At 36.6% G+C, this 22,832-nt stretch overlaps 1 protein-coding gene and 1 non-coding gene across 2 annotated transcripts in view; both read left to right on the top strand.

The window, feature by feature from the left end:
• RIT2 (Ras like without CAAX 2) overlaps nucleotides 1-22,832 on the top strand; it is a 316,712-nt gene that overhangs the window by 260,767 nt on the left and 33,113 nt on the right. The gene's annotated exons all lie outside the window — the stretch shown is intronic.
• LOC118619379 lies at nucleotides 14,028-14,134 on the top strand. The gene has a single exon (XR_004957163.1). It is a non-coding gene; the product is annotated as a U6 spliceosomal RNA (small nuclear RNA).

The following is a 22,832-nucleotide window of genomic DNA, read 5'->3' as shown; positions in this document are numbered from 1 at the left end:
ATCAGATCTCTTTTTCCTAATTAGGGCACATCTAAGAAAAGAGAAGAATGACAGGTTGCATTTTAAAATTCATTCCTACCTTGAAATTATATGGGAGCTAGAGACTATAAACTGTGGTCAGCTGCGGATGGTAAAGAACTTCAAGCAAATAGAAGTTGACTCGGGTCACAGTGGGCTATGACAGTTGACAACTACTTTGAGGACCAAGGCAGTGAGTTAATTATTTACATCTTAAATAAGGTTGAAAGCTTGGGGATATGTGGAAAACATTTATCTTTACTTTCTTAAGAATGTAAACCTTCATCCATGTGGGTATGAACATTCCTTCTTGTTCAGTTTATGCTTGATGTGTATACTGTTCTCTTGGAAATGCTGGTATATTTGTTAAAAAGTTTCTTGGGACATCCTGACTTTCAAAGTTTATTGTCACTTTTTTTTGGTATATAACTCACCATTTGTAATTTTATTCTTAATTATTACTATAATTTGTTGCTTATAAGCAGCACGATTCACTTGCTAGTGAAAATGCCTTATACTCCTTTGGCTGATGCTTTCCTTTTAGACTCGAAAATAACAAACATTGTGACACTAACAGACTGTTTTCTTGGAAGTAGCATCACACACCTCAAAATTTACCTATACTCTGTTTTATTCAGGGTCCAGCCTGATACTACCTCATTATCACAGATTCTATTTCGTACACTGGAAACATCTCTTGCAAAGTAATTAAACCAGAGTTCTTGCTGAAATTGAACTTTTAAAATGAATGTTTCCACTTTTTATCGGAGCCGTGTTGGTTGCAAAATGCTTCATAGGACTATTAATAAACACCTTGGGCAGAAAATAACATCAGGTTGAAATGTACCAAAACATGCATTAATTGTCCCATAAAACATGCTGTGTTTTGTCTCACTGCTTAAATTAGATGGAGTTGCCAAGGCAACCCTTGCATCCTACAATACCACTATGGCTAAAGAGGGCATACTAAATTCCACGCTCCACTTAGAGGAAGGCGAACAGGAAAGCTGCACAGAAATGAAGAGTTCTTGTTGTCTACACTTGATTGCAAACACACGCACACTGACATACAGTTTTCAGTAATAAACAATATTAGTTGGAGATCAAACCAGGTCAGATACCAGTTGTTTTTAATGGACTGTTGAAATTGACAGCTAAGGTTTTCCATATGGCCACTCAAGTCAGATAACACAGGAACTAAAAATATTCTTTTAAGCTCCCAGCTCTACATTTCCAGTACACACAAAAAACCCCACGATTGATCTTATACTTCAAGTGAGATTCTAAGACCTGTTCCTCCTTAGGGTATCTGAACTATTTCCTCATTATTTATTCATTCATTTCTTCATTTGTGGTTTTACTTTAGTCTGTTATTAAGTGCAAAGTGCTTTGATAGTGGCTGGAGGGTGATACTTTTTGATTCCAAAGTCTAGAAGCTTATATTTTTACTGGAGTAAGGACATTACTGGGGGTAATGCTTGCTAGCTCCTGCAACCAACAAGAAGTCTCAGTGGCTTAACAAAATGAGGCTTTATTCTAGTTTATGTAATAATATGATATAGCCCTCGCTGGTTTGGCTCAGCGGTTGGAGTGTTAGCCTGCGGACCAATGAGTTGTAGGTTCGATTCTGATCAAGGGCATGTACCTGGGTTCTGGTTTGTCCCTGGCCCTGGTTGGGTTATGTGGGAGGCAACCAGTTGCTGTGTCTCTCTCTCATATCAAAGTTTCTCTCTCTTTCTCTCTCTCTCTTCTCTCTCTCCTCCCTCCTACTCTATCTGATGATAAGTAGAAAAACTATCCTCAGGTGAAGATAAAATAATAATAATATGATATAGATTGAGCAGCTCTTCTGGGGGACTTTTTCCCCAAGCAGAGAGGCAGAGATCTGGGCTCCTTTCATCTTGTGAAATGGTCATCTTCAACACCTGGTGACTACACTTGCCACAGAAAGGTAAGAAAAGTGTGATTACACAGGTAGGTTTATGACAGAAGTGCAGTGAGGTTCATCATGTTTTACCTGATTCCTTCTTGTCCAGGGGCTAGACACCAAAAAGACAAGTATGTACCTCCTGTCACATTCCACATATGATGACAGAACAGGAACTGAATATTCCAATAGACCTTACCATTCAGAAACATGAACTAATGGGAAACATGGCAGTTGCCATTCCCCAGTAATTCTGAAATCCAGTTTGACAGGTTTTTTTTGTTTTTGTTTTTTTCCCCTTTATTGATTTTAGGGAGAGAAGAAGGGAGAAGGAAAGAAAGATAGAAACATCAATGAGAGAGAACATTGACTGGCCGCCTCCTGCATGCCCCGCACTGGGGATTGGGCCCACAACTTGGGCATGTGCCCTGACCGGGAATTTCACCGGCAACCTCTTGGTACATGGCTTGACGCTCAACCACTGAGCCCTCTGGCAGGGCTTGACAGGTATTTTAAAGGACACTCCACTGGGGTCAGAGGAAGTTTATCAGGTTGGGGTCTCTTTCTCCTCTTGCCCACGGGTCTCTGTGGTACCCAATCTTCAGCTCTGATTTGAGTACTGAGAGACACGATTTCTTCAAGGCCTACATAGACCTGAAAGCTGATTTTGCCCAAGAAAATTTGGGAACTGAGGGTTGTTTTGGGTCTTGAATAATCAGCCATATTTAAGATATAAATCTGATTTATTTTATTTTATTTTTTTTTTATCCTCACCCAAGGACATTTTTCCACTTTTTGTTCAGATAGAGCAGGAGGGAGAGAGAGGAAGAGAGAGAGAGAGAAAAACATCGACGTGAAAGGGACACATTGAGTGGCTGCCACCCGCACAACCCAATCAGGGCCGGGGACAAACTGCAACCGAGGTATGTGCCCTTAGCGGGAACTGAACCCGGGTCTCTCTGGACCATAGGCCGATGCTCTAACTGCTGAGCCAAACCGACCAGGGCTGATTTATTTATTTTTTGCTTTCTTAAAACACATGTTTATTTTCATATTGTTTCACCTTTAAATACATTAGTTGTATAGCCTTATAACATTATTGAACTCATTTGCCAACATAACTCTTTATTCTCTTAATTTATACAGAGTAATAATTTGCTCTCTAGCTCCATTATCACCACTAATCTACATGGTGAAAATTATTACCACCTGTTTGAATATGCCTTTTAGGTTCTAAGTTCTAGGACCAGGTAAAGGAGATTAGTCTGAATAACTTGAAGGAATGTTTCAATGAATAGGTATATAACATAAAGACAACCTCATTGGCTCCAGCGCCATAAACTTCACATCTGCCATATAATTTATCAGTAAACATAATGTATAATTAATAAATGGCCATTTCAGATGTAAATATTAGGTTTCTATGAATAAAAAGATATAAATATTAAAGTACTCAAAAAGTAGCAAGCTACATCTACTCATCTTCATGATTTATTTTAGTATTAAATAATGTGGCTCTTAGTTCTTTCTTTGGATAATGTAAGGCTCGGAAATTTTGGTATATGCAGGGTAATTTATTCAAAGAAGGAAATAATACTTGAGTAAAGATTAGGTTAAGATGAAGTCATTGGAATTTACTGTTGATAAGAACAGTTAATGTTTACTGAATACTGAGTAGATATGCAATGCCTAGGGTGGATGTTAATGAATACTTAATTAAAAATGTATGAGTGAATGAAGGGATGGGGGCGCTTTTATTTTTTACAGATGAGGAAACTAAGATTCAGCAAGGTTAAATATTTTGTCCAAGGTCACAGAGCTGGTAGTTGACAGAGCCATGGTTCCCGGAGGGCTGTCTAACCTCAATGTCCATGGAGTACTGCCTGTTTTAAAAGCTTGCAGTGAAATGTATTATAGGTTTGTTTTGTTTTATTTCATAAATAGGGTAGAAAGTTTCAAGTTGCCTGACAACAACATGGTTTTGAGATTCTAGAGCATCCACAGAAAGAAAAAATGAGAGAGCATATAAACATCTGTGTAATCAGAAATGTCAGGTTATCAAGAGACTCAGTACTAACCATGAACAAAGTAAAAGACACACAATAAGATCCCTGTCTGTGGTTTGAGGAGTCACTTTACAAAAAACATAGTCTAGATCCCAGGGTGGAGTTATAAAATAACTAATACCCTTATCCTTTTTGTCCTGACTGTTTTGAGCAGGTTCCCATTTTTATCTTACCGGTATGCAAACAGGAATTGATAGACATTGCTGCGCCTCGATCATCTGTATTAGTGCATACTAGAAATATTTTCCTTAAAACATGGTGCCCAAAACAGCAGAAAAGACTACAGATGTTTTCTGGCCTGACTTTCTTATGCATAGTATTTTTCTATTTGTTCAGCCTAAAATTCCATTCACTTTTTGTAACTATACCATGCTATCGTTAGATCACACTGAGTATGCATCTAACAAACTGCTCTCTCATTCTGCAAGAACTGGTTTTTAAATAAGTTCTCAAGCATCTCTGCATTTTAAAATGACTTTTTAAACCCATGTGTAAAACTGAACATTTATCCTTATTATAATCCTAACTAAAATTCATGCTTTCAGTTTTAACTCTATTTTCAAGTATATCCACTTCTGACTCTGATGTCCCACATATTCTGCAATTTTTGCTTGGCAAAAAATTGTGTTCCTTGCATTATTTACATGCCTGCTTTATAAGTCATTTTTATGTCTAATAAAAATAAATATGTAAATAAAAAAATAGATGGATAGATAATGTTACCGACTGGGCTCTAGGTGAAGATCTGTAGTTCTTGGCATTTGATGTCCCTAGTGACATGGAGCAGAGGCCAAGGCCACATGCTGTGAGCATGTTGCTCAACAATCTGCAAAGGTATGTAAAACTAGCATTAAGTTAATATTTTTGACTATTGTAAAACAGACCATCATGAGAAACATTTTCATATAGCTTTTCGATCAAGTTTCTTCCCTTTGCAGCTCAGGAACTGTGTATGAGAAAGGGGTCAAGAAGGGCAGTCATCAGTAATGGACGTTAGTGAAACCAATGAGGAAGATGAAATTGTCAAGGAAATACATGCAAAATTAATAGAATGTACTGGAGGACATGATTGTGAATTCATCATCAACAACAACAAAAATAAGAGCCTTTCGGAGGAAAAGGATCCAATATATGAAACTAAGAGAAAACTGTAAGAGAGATGGAAGGAGAAGAACATGTCCTGAAAACAAAAGAAGGAACAATTACCTTCAAAAGGTTCAGCTATGAATATGACCCTGAAGTAAATTAGGAATCAAGAGCCTGGGGACAGCAGCTGGAAGCTGAAACCTGATCTTAGTAAAGTGTATAAAGTTGCTAAGAGATATAGCTTGGAGTACAGTAATATTAATATATACTAATAATACTATTATATACTGATATTACTAATATATTATTACTTATCATATTACATATAATACATCATATATTATTTTATCTCTACTATCATAGTATATATATTCATTATATTCACTTATCCATATACATGAATTCGGCATATTTTTATACACTAATTTTGGTGTTCAAATGGGTAGGAAAGATGATTATTTATGAGAAATGCAAGAGTGAGAAATTCTGCTGTGGACAAAGGGCTTGACTAGGTTAATTCTAAGGTCCATCTCAAGAAAGTCTAATCTTATGATTATGGAAAATCCTAATACCTACTTATATTATAATTCCATGAAAAGAGAAGAGACTTTGAATCCACTGCCATAGCTTCACTGGGTGTGGGGAGGTAGGGCGATAGAATTTCATTTGGTTCTCTGCATTCTTGTTTCTTCAACCTCTGCAGGCCTAACAGGGGTGGCCTATATAATTATTTTTCAGAATACTTAATTCTCTCCCAAAGCTGCCACAGCAAATATGTTGACAGTGTGACGGTAAGGAGGATAACAAACAATTACAATAAACACTAAAACGAAAGTCAACAGTTGATGCAGTGAAGCTGGCTGCAGTTCCGTGGGTTGATCGTGATGAAAGACCCGTGCAAACCCTTCAGAACGATACTCCAACAGGCAGAGGTTCTGAAAGGAGGCTTCGAAGGGCTCCATCTGCACAGGAGTTATCACCAGGCTCTCTCGGAGGCTGGGAATTTTCAATTAAGCCCTTGTGAATAAATAAAAAACCTGTTATAAAGCAATTGTCTTGAAATCAGTGGCAACCCAATTTGAAACATGCGGCATAGCCATTAATTGAGTAGGTGCCCATAGTGGGCAGAGGGATTAGGAAGAGAGTATGTCAGAACAGAACATAAGGCACGGTTTACAGTCCCACAACAAGTGTGCTTTCCTAGAGCCCCATCGGAAGGGACAGTCTGATTGAATGTCTCTCATTATCTTCCCAATTTAATATCTATAGGTTATGAGCTCTATTGTATTTATTTTTTAATACCTTTTCTTTAGCTCAATAAACTTGAGGGAAGGAAAGTCAATAAATAGTATAATAAACTATTGGAAATTGAATTAAAGTAAATTAGCTTTCATCAATACACGTAATCTCAATGCTTAAAAATAAGAAAAAGGGACTGTTGTTTCTCAGAAGTCATTTCAGTTTTAATTTTGTATGACTATGGGGTAAAATTTTCTGTAATATTACGTTCACAAATCCTGGACTGTTTTGTTTCTTCCAGAATGAATCGTAGTGCATCCGAACGGAATTTTGAGACAATCGTTCAGTTCTCTCTGAACTCAGAACGGTTGTTCGCACATAGCTGGTATCCAATGATGAGTAGTAAACAACATTATCAAATGCATAGGCTGAAGGAATTGGCTATAGGTCTGTTGGGATAATGATGCAAAAGATCAGATGATTAAAACCATATGTAAGATCAGATGATTAAAACCATATGTTCCATGGTATTATATAATAGCCTGCATATCTTTATGGAAGTTAAGATATATGATCAAGAATAACAATACTGTAGACATGAAAGAAAATATACAGGATGGTACACACCCTATATTTGACAAATAAGAGTACAGAGATTCAAATATCTAAGTTATGCAAACTCAAATATTAGTCAAAATGATAGAGGGAGAATTTTAATCCAGGTCTTAACTTTTACTCTATTATATATACTATTACTTGGCTATGTTATCATAGAAGGTCATGTCTTGTCATTTCAGTGTTCTCTAAACTATTTAAATTTGCCTTTTGAGTAAGAAATCTTTTAGTTCCTCCCACTAGTGACAAACATTGTTTCCCATCTTTGGTTTAGCCATGTCAGTTCAGTTTATAGCAAGGGAATGTCTGTGGCACTCAGCTGAAAGGCAAATGTATTCTGGAAACCTTTGGGACAGTCCTGCTTCTAGGCCAAGAGTGACCCAGAGTGATGGTCAGAGCCAAACCTCGATTGTCATGGATCTGCCTATGCTGAGATGGAATGGAGGGCTCATCCTCATGATTAGTAACAAACAATATGGAAAATGCCTAACTTTGCAAATGAACTACTTTTAACAAAAAATACAGCACAGAGCTGTAAATTAATCTCCATAATACTATCACTCTCTCTCTCTTGTAATATTTTTATTTTTATTTTTCTTCTGGTGGGCTAGAAAAAGAGATGATGTTTTGCTTATAGAGCTCAGATTTTTACGTGGAAGTGTGTTTTCTTCCTGTGATCTGAGTGAAGAAAAGGTGGTGACACAGCTGGAGTCAATACATGTCATCCTTCTCCTCCTCAGTGCTGCAATCTGTAACTGTGGACTTCCGGACTTCCCAGTGACCCTTCCTCTGGATCTTGAATTCCTTTATTATTATTATTATTATCACTATTATTATTATTATTTTAATCCTCAACTCAGGATATTTTTTTATTTATATTCAGATAGAGTGGGTAGGGGAGAGAGAGAGAGAGAGAAACATCAATGTGAAAGAGACACACTGATTGGTTGCCTCCCTCAGGAACCAACCAGGGCTGGGGACCAAACTGCAACCAAGGTACCTGACCTTGACTGGGATCAAACCTGCCACTCTTTGGTCCTTGGGTCAATGCTCTAATTGCTGAGACTAACTGACCAGGGCTATTATTATTATTTTTAATTCTCACCTGAGGATATATTTTTATTGATTTTTAGAGAGAGAGGAAGGGAAGGAGAGAGAGAGAAACATTGATCAATTGCCTCCCATACATACCCCAGCCTTTTGGTGCATGGGACAACACTCCAACCCGCTGAGCCAACCGGCCAGGGCTTGAGTTTCTTTAGATTATGTGCCTGCTTTCTTATCCTTTACATTTCTTCTACACAGCAACAAAGTAAGTGAAAGAGCAGAGATGGAGAGTAATATTTCCTGAGGGCCTACTGTGTAGATCCTCTCAGTAGACATGTTTATATCACATAAATCTCCCAATCACCTAAGACAGTCTAACTGTTCCCACTGTTATAAATGAACAAATGTGTATTTGGAGATATCGAAAAAAACAAGTACAGAAAAAAAAAGGAAGTTCAACTTACTTTTATTGCTTGTACCAAAAGTCTATTTACTACCCTGATATCCTGAGATAACTCCTGTCTGCACTCCAGGAGTCAGGAACCGCAGCAGAATGCTTTGTAAACCAGGGGTTTACTCTTGGCCGTTCTGGTACCTGAACTCTCTGGATGGACCCAGTGTACACACGCCAGGAAAAGTTGGTGAAACGCATGTGACAGACTCACAGAATACTGGTCTGTTGACTAGGTAAGAAAAAAAAAAAAAAAAAGAAAGAAAGGCAAACTCTGAGGAACGATGATGAGCTCAGTTTGGAGGAAATAGGAGGAAGGTGTATGGGAAGAGTCAGCGGAAGGTCATATGAGAAAGAAAAAAATATTGAAATATGTGGTAATAACCTTCCAAGTTTTTTATTTTAAACCACACTAAAAAAGGGGTCATCATTTTATAACTCAGTTTCAATCCCATTATATACTACCTGTAAGAACTCAGTCTCCTTTTTTTTTTTTTTTGAAAAATGAGGATGAAGTTGTCTAGCTCATAGGAATGCCTAATGAAAAAAAGATGAGTCGCCCTGGCCAGTTTGGTTCAGCGGTTAGAGCATCGGCCCATGGAACAGAGTCCCAGGTTCGATTCCTACTACAGGCACGTACCTCGGTTGCAGTTTGTCCCCGGCCCCGGTTGGGGTTGTGTGGGTGGCGACTAGTCATGTGTCTCTCTCACATCAATGTTTCCCTCTCTCTCTTCTCCCCTCTCTCCCTCCTGCTCTATCTGAAGATAAAAGCAAAAATGTCCTTGGGTGAGAATAAAGGAAGGAGGAGTCAATGAGAGAGCCCCTGAAAACCCCCAAGCCCAGTGCCCAGATACCTGTGGTCAGGAGCAGATGTGGCTGTTTTTGCCTCTTTTTCTCTAGTTTCAAGGAAAGGGAAAACATTTAAAATAGTAATGTCAATTTTTCTACAGCCTTTGACATGTTCAAGATTGTTCTGTGGAAAAGAATTGCCATAGGTAAATGGTGTGCGCCTCTCACCATTGTCAACTTACTTGACAGTTATTTTCATCATTTTTTATTATGTATTATTTCTCATAATGTTGAAAGAAAAATTGCCCCCTTCCCAGTTAGCATGGCAGGCCTTGGAGTTTTTCATTCCTTTTTTGATAAATGACATGATATGAATCAGTTTTTACTGCACGATATGAACTGTTTCCTAAAATAAAAGTGCACCATACAACAACAGCATCGCCTTTATTGGATTTTGGGTTTTTTATTTTAGATGTTTGCACTGAGACATCGCGTAAACCATTTTTAAATCAAAAGTGTGAAATGTGCCTTTAAGACCTCTCTATTTGAACCTAAAAGAAAAGACAAAGCAAGCCCATGTCAGCTTATATTTCTACCCCTCATCATCAAGAAAACTGAGGAAAATTTTGAAAGGAGTAATGTAGAAGCAAGCATAATTGATGCAAAACTGACTAGTTAATGCCTGGCTGGTGGGGTTCAGTTGGCTGAGCTTCATCCCATGTACCAGGAGGTCAGGGCACATGCTCAGAGTTGCAGGCTCATTCCCGTTGGGGGTGTGCAGGAGGCAGCCAATTGAAGTTTCTCTCTCATCGATGTTCCTATCTCTCCTTTCCTCTTTAACAATCAATAAAACTATATTTTAAAAAAAAAATGACTAGTTAATTATTTTGATGCAATAGTTATTCAATGATTTATACTATTCAATGTGATATCAGATAAATGATTTCTTTGGTTTGGATTAGGTAGGTATTTCTGCTGAGGATTCCAGTGATTAAGAGCAAGGTGCTTGACTGATATTACCTAGGCAGTGTGGGAGCCAGGCACAGGTCTCTGCTGGGTTCTTACTGATGTACCCGATGTAATGTTGGCATAGCTCCCTGCTGGGCGCTGAGGAAGGAAGAAAAGGAAGAAGACCTGGCTCACCAAGAAGGGTTCTGTGTTTCCTTGGGGGTGAATCAAGTGCAGGTTTATGAAATTACTATATGCCTTTGTGTATACTAGTTAATTGCTAAACTTGGGAGCCCAGAAAGTATAAATATATGACAGCATCAGAAAAAAGTATTCATTGTGGAGTGCTAATAAAAAATAGAGAAGGGCTTATATAGGAGGGAGGGCTTTCCTAAAAGTTATCAGGCTGTCCTAGAAAAATCTAAAAAAAAAAAAAATCTAGAAACCTTTTGATTAATCTCCATCCTCATCTCTTTCTATTAGATAAAAATAGTATGACAGTAAAAGCAAATTATGATTTATCAGCAGTATTTGACTCAGATGATCACTCTCTCCTCCCTGAAATGCTTTCTTCTTTTTTTTTCTACTTTGGATCTTCTGTCTGTTTCTTCTTAGTCATTTTCCTGTGGTTCCTCCTTATGGCAGCAATCCTCAGACTTTTTTCTTCTTCTTCTTCTCTTAACTGCACTCAGTTACTAGATGATGATCTCATTTGGTCTCATGACTTTATTAAGCAGCACTATGCCAAAGTCCCCCAAATTCATTTCTGTAGCTGAGACCACTTACTTAAATAAAATTTAAAAAAAAAAAAAGATAAAAATGAATGTATTTTGTGAAGTCAAGATGGGCACCATGGAGTTGGGGGGCTTTGAACGAGCTTTAAATAATGGAGTAAGTTTTTAGATAGAGAAAAAGGGCATGTGGGAATGGGGAATGGTTAAAAATGCCTATGTCCTGTGTAAGGGGCCAAGAGGTAATATATGTACGTTTCAGTGGAGAATCAATGGTGGACAATACAGAGAAAAGAGATTAGAAAAATTAATTAGAATAATTTTATGGATATAATTCAACTCAAGAGATGAAATTTCATTTTACGTGTAACTGCTCCCTCCTACAGTCTACTCATTGAGAGGAACCACTTGTAATATTCCTAGTTGGTTTGCTATTAGAGTCAATTTAAACTCTTCTAAGGTGGAATTGGAAACTAATAAAAACATGTTCTTTTAGGGGGCTCCAAGTTAACAGTGAGAATACTTGTGGGGAGGGAGAGTTTCCTAACCTCCAATATTTGCCCTGGTATATGGATAGAAATGCTCAATACCCAGCTATTGCTTTGGAGAGAAAAACATTGTTAACAAAACATGACTTTTACTACTGTTTTGTACAGGAGGGCAGATGCAGTAGAACTAGACCTTTCAAAGCTGACATGAGTAAGGAAAGTGTTATATGCCATGTTACTAATAAGAAATTGATTTGTAGTGTGTTCTTGTTTATTTCACAAGTTAATTTATGGTTAAACAAAAAGGTCAGTCTGTGGAGTACGGCGATAGAATGAAAAAGACATCCACCTAGAAGTGGGGTTTTACTTGGCTTCACAAGGGATTCAGTACATGAATTTAAGCCTATCACATACTCTATACATTTCTTATTGTTCTCATTCATAAACTGCAAACTCTACGTTCCCTACTTCATTGACTCGGTTGTCTGTGGATTAAAATAGATAATGAATGTGAAATATTTTTCATGTATATAAGCCACAATGCAGATGGAAGGTAGCAACTATTATTATAAATAATATTGTATACAGGTAGGCAAAGATTGACTGGAAAGTAGAAACAGTTGAGAATTGAGCCTGGTTACAAGAAATAACTGATGTTGTGGAAGTCAAGTGAATTAAACTGATTAGACAAGCCCAGCCAGTGTGGCTCCGTGGTTTAGCATCGACCCATGCACCAAGAGGTCACCGGTTCGATTCCCGGGCAGGGCCATGCCTAGGGCACATGACCAGATCCCCAGTGGGAGCATGCAGGAGGCGGCCGATCCATGTTTTGTTTCATTGCTGTTTTTATCTCTCTTCCTCTCTCTCTAAAATCAATAAAAAAAAATTTGTAAATGAATAAATAAATAAATTGACTAGACAGTACTAAGTATTGAATACGTTACATATGACCAATGATGGATCAGATACTCAGGCACCTACAGAGTAGTCTGGGACACAAAACCACTCACCAGCACATTCTAACTAAATGGTAAAACAAGGAAATGAAGGCATATATCTATTTTGATCAAGGTGACACTGTGGGGTTTGCCTGGGTGTGATATAAACAACTGATGAACATACTGAGTAAAAGGCTACATGATGCTAAGAAAGAAAAAAAGAACAAGAACAGGGGGAGGATTATCTTATATGAGTATGTTAATTGAAGCATATTTACTAACTTTGAGGATCCTATGGTTCTGCTGTGTCTCTCTGACTCTATTACTTTAATGAATAATGAATATAGATTTATTGCTACATTGGCTTACCTGTTCTACTAATAAATAACCGCGTGTGGGGAGGGATTCCTTAGGCTAAGACAAGGTGGAGGGAACACTCCATAGATTTCTGTGTCAGTTGACCTGTCAAGAATGGAGTCATTCAGGCAGCTGTTGATGATGTTTCTTCTGTTCTTGTATGGCCTGAAAGATTGGGCCCGCCCAGACAGAGGGGGAAAATAGAGTCAACAGGGCCTCAGCTTCTTTGACCATCAGTGTGCTAATTTGTGACATGAGGATACATTATTTAACTTTTCTACATGTAGGTACCTTATCAAAATAAAATAAGGTAAAGAACTTCAAAATTTAGTGATAAAAATTTAAGATTTTGTTTTTTCGGTATAAGTTGGTCTTTCTGTGTTAGAGGGCTCTACATCCTTAAACTAGGCAGGAGAAGCATGTGTCTAGAGAGAAAGATGCATATGACTATTCATCCATCTGCTCAGTGGAATATTATTGTAGTAGGTAACACAAGAAGGAAAATTATGGATTTCAGGACGTCTGCATTGTTCAAGTTACAGAGAAGTTATAAATGTGTGAAGATGGGGTTAAGATACAAAAAATCTGTAGATTTATAAATTACTCTAGTTGGCAACAGGGTTATTTCTATGTACAAGAAATGAACACAAAGTAGCTTCATCATTTTGACTGTCTTGTAAGGTGTAAGCAGATTTAGATTTTAATAGCAAATGTAAGTTATTTCAATGTCATGGCTCATGTGCCCAGTAAACCTTTGGGATTACATCTACCCTGTTCCTTCTTTAGGCTATATATGACAACTCTCTCCTTAAATCTTAAAGTAAATAGAAAAATACGTTTGTTAAGAAAACAAAATCCAACAATGTGCTCAACAGTAAAATTCTCCAACAAAAAATATATATAAGACAAGGGAATGATAAACCTTCCAAAAAATGGTTGAAGACTAATATAGTTTTTTCTTATTTTTTTCCCCTTTTTTAAACTATTGTTCCCTAAGCAAGAAAATACGCGAGTGGAGCATCTTATCTGGTGACTCGTGTGAAAGGCACTCATGTTGGATCATGTAGGTCGAACGGCCCGCATAACCACCTGAATTATCTGACAAATTGGTTATTTCTCATCTTAGGAAATACTGCCATGGCTATGTTCACTATTAAATTTATAGCCCATATAAAATAAAGAGAGGAATCCATAGACCTATCTCCTCTCTGGGCCAGAATAGGTGGTGATAAAATAAGTGTTTTTTCCAAGAGGTTGAGATTATTGGAATAGGGGTTTGCCTTTGTTTTTTCTTCATCTTACACTTTGTTTTAAAATAAGCAGTCCAATGCTCGCTTCGGCAGCACATATGCTAAAATTGGAAGGATACAGAGACGATTAGCATGGCCCCTACGCAAGGATGACACACAAATTTGTGAAGCATTCCATATTTTTACTTATTTGTGGAATATAATGAACAAAACAGTCTGAGGAACGGGGTAGTCCCAGAGATGTGGAAGTGGGGTACAGACTGACAATCCCCAGAAGAGGGGGTGGGGAGGGGAGAGATAAACCACAGAACTTATATGCATGTATGCATGAACAATGGACATGGACAACAAAGCTGGGGACAGGGCGGGAGGGAGGAGGAGGGGGTTATCAGTGGGGGGAAAAGGAGAAACATCTGTAACAAAAATAAATAAATTAATTAATTAAAAAAACAAAAGAGCAGTCCAGCCCAGCCGGTGTGAACTTGAGTGGATTGAGTGTAGTCCCCTGAACTGAGAGGTCCCCATTAGATTCCTGGTCAGGGTACATGCCCAGGTTGTGGGCTCAATCACCCAGTAGGGGGCGTGCAGGAGGCAGCCAATCAATGCATCTCTCTTGCATGGATGCTTCTCTCTCTCCCTTCCTCTCCTCTAAAAAATCAATAACATATATATATATATAAATAAAAGTACTCCATTCACTCACATATGCACTTTTCCTTTCCTCCACTACTAAAACAGATTTATTTGTCTTTGCACATGTCTTTGGAAGGCCTTACTATCAACTATCAAGTATGTATGTATTCAAGTCTTCCTTATGTTGTTCTCTTCTTTCTTGGTGTACTACCTCCCTTCTGAAATCTGCCTGGTCTGTGCTGATGTAGATCCCTCCTGTCAGTGCCATGTTTTGTAAATAACCTTTTTAAAAAAGAGAAAATGAAGAAAAACAATAATTACTTTAAAAATATATTTATAATATATACCCCTACGTACTTCTAAAACTGACAGTGTTTTTGAGGCAGTCATTTGATAGTTGAGAGCCTAAGTGATTCCACAGAACAGGAGGTTATAATCAGGATAAGAAGAGTCATTAGCTACCTGTCAATTCATTAGTCTGTGCTTGATCCTAATTTAGTTGGTAGCTCAAAGTGATTAACAGATGTAGAATAGAAAGCAAACACTAGGAAAACCACTAGAAGAGCTCTTTGTAAATAGCATTCATGGGTTTAAAAGGAGGAAATAAATAGTTTCTGAGAGTATAAAAGGACACTTTTCTATGATTGCTGGCAAAGCTTTGGCTATGAAAAAAATAGTGACATTGGTGATCCAAAATAAATATAATCTTAAACCAGTCATTCTCAAACTATAGTATGGAAACCACAAGGGATCCCCAAGACAAGTTTGGAGAATCCATAATGTCAATTCTTTTGTAATAAAGTGAAAACATCATTTTCATTTTTTTTTATTGTGTTGACAATTGTATTGATGGTCACAGAAATTATGGTAGATAAAACTGCTGGTAAGTTAGAGTAAATCAGTGTGGTGGTATCCAATTTTAGTAGTGATTCTTTTATCCTTGACCACCACACACTCACATTAAAATATGCCAGTTTCATTTAAGAAAGTCTTTGACAAATTAGTGGATATTATTAATTTTATTAAATCTCTACCCTTTAGTATATGTCTCAATATTCTGTATAAGGAAACGGTACATTTCCTGCCCCAATGTTAGAGGGTTATTTCAAGGAAAAACATTTGTACCGTCAAGTGGCATGCTAAATTAGCCACTTAGTCCATAGAAGGCTTTTTAAATCCATAATAGTGACTAGCTGGCAATATACATATGGTTATTTAGACTTAGGTGTTAAGTAGATATTTTCTAAAAAAAATGAATGAATGAGCTTGTTCCTACAAGGGAAACAAATGACACTATCAAACTTTCCATTAGGATTTGGGGAAATCCATATGAACTACATGGAGCTGGACAGCTTTCTAATACTTAAAGACTCTTCTGATGAAATCAGTAGTGATATTAGTGAATCTGACTTCTTGATATTTTATATATCAACATTTTAAAATTGAACTTAGTTCAGTAAACCAGTGTCTCTCATTGATAAATGTAAGATATTTTCAAAACAATTCATGGATGAAAATTTATTGAACCGTGAAGATTGACAAATAAATTTGAAAATTAACAAAGTATAAAGAGTTTATTGATTTGGCCTCAGATCTCCACACTGCAACTAACATTTAGGAAACTGCACTTGCCCAGTTTTGAGCAGTGTGAAAAGGGAATGCTAATACTATTTAAAAAGGAAAATATTCTCCCTGTTCCAACTACATATCTGTGTGGGCCTGGATGTTTGTTTCATGCTTTAACCAAATAACATATTGGTAAATATGGAATTAAGAAGCTGTATATGAGTCAGGGTTCTCCAGAGAAACTGAACCAAAAGGATTATATAAATAGGTAGAAGAGGAGATTTATCATAGAAATTGGCTCACTGGATTATGGAGACCGAGAAGTCCTGTAGTCTGCTGTTTGAGAGGTGGGGAACCAAGGAAGCCAGTGATGTAATTCAGCCTGAGTCTGGAGGCCTCAGAACTGGGGAAAGCTATAGTATAAGGCCTGGTAGAAGTCTGATGTCTGAGGGCAGAAGGACAAGTCTGATGTCTGAGGGCAGAACAAATTTTTCCTTCTTCTGGTCCCCTCAAAAAATGGATAATATCCACTAGCTTCCCTTCTTTACTCAGTCTACCAATTCAGATATTAATGTTTCCCAGAAACCCTCACAGACACACCCAGGAATAGTGTTTTACCAGGCATTCCTTTGCCCAGTGAGGTTGATCTCATACATGGCATAAGTAGATATGAAAATCTAGCTGTCTTCTGTTAAGTGACATAGATTTGCAAAAATGTAAAACAATGACACTCTTTCACTAAACATTTTTGTTTTGGAAATCATAGTTCTTTTGTTTTATAAACAATAGTTATGTTAACATAGGGTGTTTGTTATTAAATGTATTAATAAATATTTTAAAGTCTCAGACTTATTTTATAATGTGGAAATATTAATATATAACCCATATAAACAAAGGATATATAAGGTTCTCAATAAATTTTAAGAGTGGGGTCCTGATCCCTATCTTACACCATTCACTAAAATTAACTCGAAATAGATTAAAGGCTTAAATGTATGGCCTGAAACTATAAAGTTTCTGGAAGAAAATATGGAGAAAAAGTTCCTTGACATTAATCTTGGCAATGATTTTCTAGATAAAACACCAAAAACACAGGCAATAAAAGCTAAAATAAACATATTTTCCTTATATGGAAATTCAATTTTTCCCTTTGAGGTTCCAGTCTTAGTATCTCTAAATTTCATGATTTCTTGGGTCTCATTCTTCTCTGAACTTCTGTAGTAGACTAGTATGATAATAAGAGCTGTATAAACATCAAACAAGATGAGGAAAAATCAAGTAGGGTCATAGGAAAGTTCTCTGAAGTAATTAGACTCAATATAAAAATTTGGTCAATGGCATGGAAGGTTGGCTTTTCCGGTGTCGTAAAAAGTCATAACATTGAGAATTATTATGAAGATGTGTGGGTGGGAATGAGGAAAGACTTCATATAAAAGACTAGTAATAAATATCACTGGGATGATAGAGTGAAACAAGGCGATTGTCAGTCCTGAGAATTAAGAGTTGGGATCTTATTTCGTTGCCAAACATGTGCTACCAAACTGCTATGTGAAGTGGAAGAGAAAGGCATGGCAATTTAAATAAATATACATTTACATGTTAATATTTGCATGTTTTAATAGTTATGTATGTATTTTAATGAGTGAATTTGTTTTAATTTGTATTAGAAACAAATATACCAAGTAGTTATAAAGGTATAATGATAGTGATATTACATACTTTTATATATTTATTTCTGAAATAATGAGTCAATTTTCAAATGCCATAAGTAAATAATAGTACAGATGAAAGGCAGATATCTAATTAAACTATTTTGATTGGAAAACTCTTCTCATTATAAAGGTCAAACATGGCCCTGGCCGGTTTGGCTCAGTGGCTGGAGTGTTGGCTGGTGGACCAGAGAGTCCCAGGTTCGGTTCCCGCTAGGGGCATGTACCAAAAAAAAAGAAGGTCAGAATATATTCACATCCTTTGTAAATAGAAAAACTGCAACTTCACTAATAGGAATCAAACAACCATCAACACAAAAGCCCTAATGGATATGACAAGTGTCTATATATTGGTTCTCCTTGCCAGTTATATTTCAGTGACAATTTCCCAGTTATTATTTATTTTCTTTTTAAAATCCCCATACACCAGAGATTTTGGCCATTTACCTCTCTTTTTCATCTTTTTAAAACTGCTACAACTTCCTGTTCCACTGATCTAGTTTTGAAATGATTCCCTTTCATCCACAGTACATTAAATGTTAAAAAGGCATTTTTTAATTGCTTACCCAAGGGTGCATGGTATATATATTTGGGACTCCTGGGTTCTCATTCTAGCTGCATTGCCTTGGCCAAGTTTTCTGGGCATCTCTGTTCTTTGATGATGATTGTGACTCCTTAAAATTCTATGTATGATGAATGAAAAATGTGCTAGTCACAATACCAGGTGTTCTACCTGCCATCTAATTTAGTTAACTACCAACAGTTCTATAACTGTAAATATAGACAGCACCATTTGTGAGATCGCTGATTCCTATGAAGGGAAAGTTTCATATATAATATCAAATGTGAAACTATCCCTTACAAAAGGAACAGCTTCATGGTTAAGTCCTTCAATATCATTCAAAATTTGAAGTGCTTTCTTAATTATCTTATTTTACACAATAAAATGACATCTGAGAAAGACATCCTAGCTTGAAACAACCTTAGTCACAGGTGGCGTTAAATGTTTTTAGAAGTAGAATTGGTTTACACTTTTTTAAAAAGCCAAGAAATTTAACATTGACTTAATAATGATTCTTGTGGATATAGTTTTACAATCGCAAATGATGGGGATGCTTATAAACCAGACTTTGAACATCATTTAAAAAAAACAATATAGCAAATTGTAAAGTTCACAGCTATTCCTGCAAGAAAAATAGAGGGAAAAATCAACTGTGCTAAAACTATGCAAATGAAACTTAAAATTGAAGTAAAATTTCTACTGACAGCATCTTCCGAAAATCAAAAATGTAGTATCTCAACCAGATCTGGAAAACAGTGTTTGATGACCTTACAAATAATTATTTATAAGAGTCTGATGACAAACGTGATTATGAAGAATTTAAAGAATTTTTAATACAATATGGGTAAAAGAATGCTATAAATAAACTAATACATTATTTTTTAATAAATGCCTTGAAATCTATAACTAAATTTAAAATTAAATATCATAAGCAAATATGTAAATCGGTTCATAAATTCAAACTTCATTTTGGATCATATTTAGTAAATTATAGTTAGTTGTCTAATAACATATAGACAGAAAATGACAGAGAAGGGAATTCAAGAAAAGGTCTGTTTGAATTGTTGCACTTTGTATATTCTATAAATTATGCTGTTAAAATTTTGTGTAATGTTGACGTAAGAAACATCCAAACCTGTAGAGAATTATTTTATGAGTTTATTTGAGCCAAACTGACAGCAATTGCTAAGAGGCAAAATCTCAACAGATTGAATTAATGCTCTGCAGGATGGCAATTTTCAGCTTACTTTATACAGTAGAATCAAAGGAGGAGATCTATGGAGGGTTATGTGAAATCAACTGGTGGAAGATTATGGAGCTGGGAGAAAACTTGGCAGGGAAATCTCTAGGTTGGATAAAAGACAAAATGGAGAAACACAGACTTCATGTTGGTGAATACAGGATAGTTAATAATTAACATCTACAGCTCGCAGAGATGGTATTTGGAGAACAAGGTAACAATGAGGGTTTCTGTGGTCTCCTGCTCTGGTGCTGGTGGTTGTGCCTTTGACAGATAGAAAAAGATTACTCTGACATTTTGAAGACAAGTATTCTAGAAGCATAAGAAAAATGAACATAGCTCACTTAAGGTCAAGACTGACCTTTGGTAAGGAAGCTATGGGCCTGGGATATGACTGCTCTCTATTACCTACCCTGTTAGAAATTTGTGATCAGACCACCCCGTGTGGTTACTTTTGGTCTCTGAGCTTATCAGGCCTGGCATGTGCATTGCCCCCTCCCCGCCTTCCTGAGTTTTTCTGGTTTATTGCATAGCTCCTTTTTTGTTCACAGCAAGTTCTTATGAATATTTAAATAACTCAAAGGAGATTATTGGTGACTAAGGTATTTGAGAGAGTCAATGATAATGTAAAATCTGAACTGAGTATTAAAGGATAGTTGGGATTTATATTGACAGAAAAAGCATTGTAGTCATAGTGAATATCAAAAACAGAGTAATTCTATTTAAACTAAAAGTTTCTGCTTAGGTGAACCAATAATACTACTGTTATTATTACTAACAAAAAATGCTTTACATTGATTGAGAGTTTACAATGAAGCACCATGCAAAACATACTGGAGAATGGTCTCATTCAGTTCATCTAACAACACTGGGGTTGCCATCATTCTCATTCCTACAAAGAAAATTAAAGCTGAAGAGAGAGCACTTACCTGAGCACATAAAGAAAATAGCAACACAGTGGTCCTAACCCAACTATGTATAAATCTACTACCTGAGTTCATGATCCATAGTATTCTGTTGCCTTAATCTGTCATTCCATTTTGAGGTTAAAAAATAACAACAAAAACACACATCGAGAGAGAGGGGCGGGGAGGGGGAAATGAAGACTGGGGTTGCCAAGGAACATTTTAAGCAGAGAATATATTTTGAGTTTGGCCTTGAAATTGTATAATTTAGACATGCAAAGGAGATATGGGAAACTGTGACGATGAGAATAAAAGGGTGTAGCTGTGGACAAAGTGGGTGTGGTACTTATGAAAATGGGAAATGTGTAGCAACGCCTTCATCCTAAGTGACTAGCAAACAAGGAATTTTCAAATAAGTAGAAAAGAGAGAGACAGATTTATGCTATTTTAGAATGTAGAAACGGGAAGAAATAGCAGAAAAGTACAATTTATAGAGTTAATGTATATGACTCCCCAAATGCCAGAATGTATAAAATCAGAGGAATTTCAGTAGTCAACTAGTTTTCCTTTTTTTTTTTCCAGAGTGAATATTCATTCTTTTTATACTCACCGTATTTTCCCTGTATTTGATTTTTTTTTTTTTTTTTTCAGTTTGAAAGCATTTTCACAGATTTTATTTTAGTGGTGTAAGCAGTATAGTGCTTATGTTTTCACTGTAGGTCACCATTTATGATGTCATAACGTCAATCAAGATATTTACTATCTCTGTGTAAAATAGGGATGAAAATAGTCCCAGCTAAAGTTGTGGTGAGACTTGAATGATTTGTTACATGTAAAGCATTTAGAATATAATACTTGCCACATTATAAGTGCTCAATAATTGTTGGCTATTTTTAAGTCTCATAACATAGTTAAATCAGCTATTCCCTCTATTTCATGGACAAGTAATCCATAGTACTGGCTTAAGTTTACAGAGTAGTCAACGGCAAAGTCAGAGGTGCTCTTTGTTCAATATTATTACCTTTAAGTTCACATAGGTGTTAGCTAATGATCTTACTTATAGACTATTTACAAATCACACTGACTTCTCCTTTCTAAGCACCTCTATTATCCTTAGTGAAGCATTTTTCACTAATTCTTTTGTGTATGTTTATTTCTAGGTATTAAATAAATTATAAGCTCTGTAGGATGAGGGTAGTATTTATATTTCCACCACATCTTCCACAGTCCCTGCTGTGAGAAAATATACACCAGCTACTTGTTAAAAATGGAAAGAAGACATTCCATTCAGGGTCCAGACACTGCAGCACAGGAGGGAGACTACACTCAATTTTGCTGAAACAAAAAGTGGAGGATTTATAAAGACAGGGTGAGGTGATGGGGAAGATTACTGAAGGATGTCAGAGGTAATGTGGTCATGGTGTTTGCTAAGTGTCACTTACTAAAGTTAGGAGTCTATCCTTCCACAGACGTGGGGAGACAGGCCATGTCTTTACCACTGATTACATTTCAAAGGGATGGCCCCCAGGCCTTTAAGGATGACATTCCTGGGCTGTAAAAGATTTACATCTCAGAGAGGTAGAGAATAAATTGACAACTGCAGATTTCCTGAAGAGAATTCTCTAATGCTTCATTAATTTATTTCCAAATTTATTCTTTAGGATCCAAAAAGATATTTGTCAAACTTCTTATGTTTGCAATGTGCATGCGTGTTCATATTTTTGTGGGGGAGGGGCGACACAGAGAAGTCAAAAAGAGTTTCTAGTCAGTCATTGAGTTAATGAATCATAACCAATCTCTTGTCCAGGGGACTTGTTTTTTTCCAGTGCTGTGACTGACAAGCAGTCAAATGGATGGCCTCTGTTTTGTGTGCTGTGTTTGCCCAGTTGGTGGTAGAAGTGGTCAAAAGCATTAAGATGCTTACAAAATAGCTAAGGCAAATGTATGAACTAAAAAATGGCTATCCGGATCTAGACATTTGGAATTAAATCTGCATGGAATCTTCTGCATTTGGGATTGAAGGGAAGGGATACAGGCACCACACCTAAGGTAGCGGCGGTGGTGACTGCAACATCACCGGCATGGTGCTGATGAGGCATGGTGTAATTGAATCGCTTCTAAAAATGTGAGATAACGCTATGTATGTTGTCATTTTTATTTCAAAATATTTTTAAGTTCACCAGGAAATTGTCTTGGTTTTCTTAAGAGCCAGTGTTAATTTGTCAGTATATTAGCACTTTTAGAAGAGGTCCTTATAACATGTCCAG

The sequence above is a fragment of the Molossus molossus genome, unplaced genomic scaffold, assembly GCF_014108415.1.
Source record: "Molossus molossus isolate mMolMol1 unplaced genomic scaffold, mMolMol1.p scaffold_m16_p_6, whole genome shotgun sequence".
Lineage (NCBI taxonomy): Eukaryota > Metazoa > Chordata > Mammalia > Chiroptera > Molossidae > Molossus > Molossus molossus.
The sequence above is the reverse complement of the archived record's forward strand: the minus strand, read 5'-3'. Positions and strand labels throughout refer to the sequence as shown.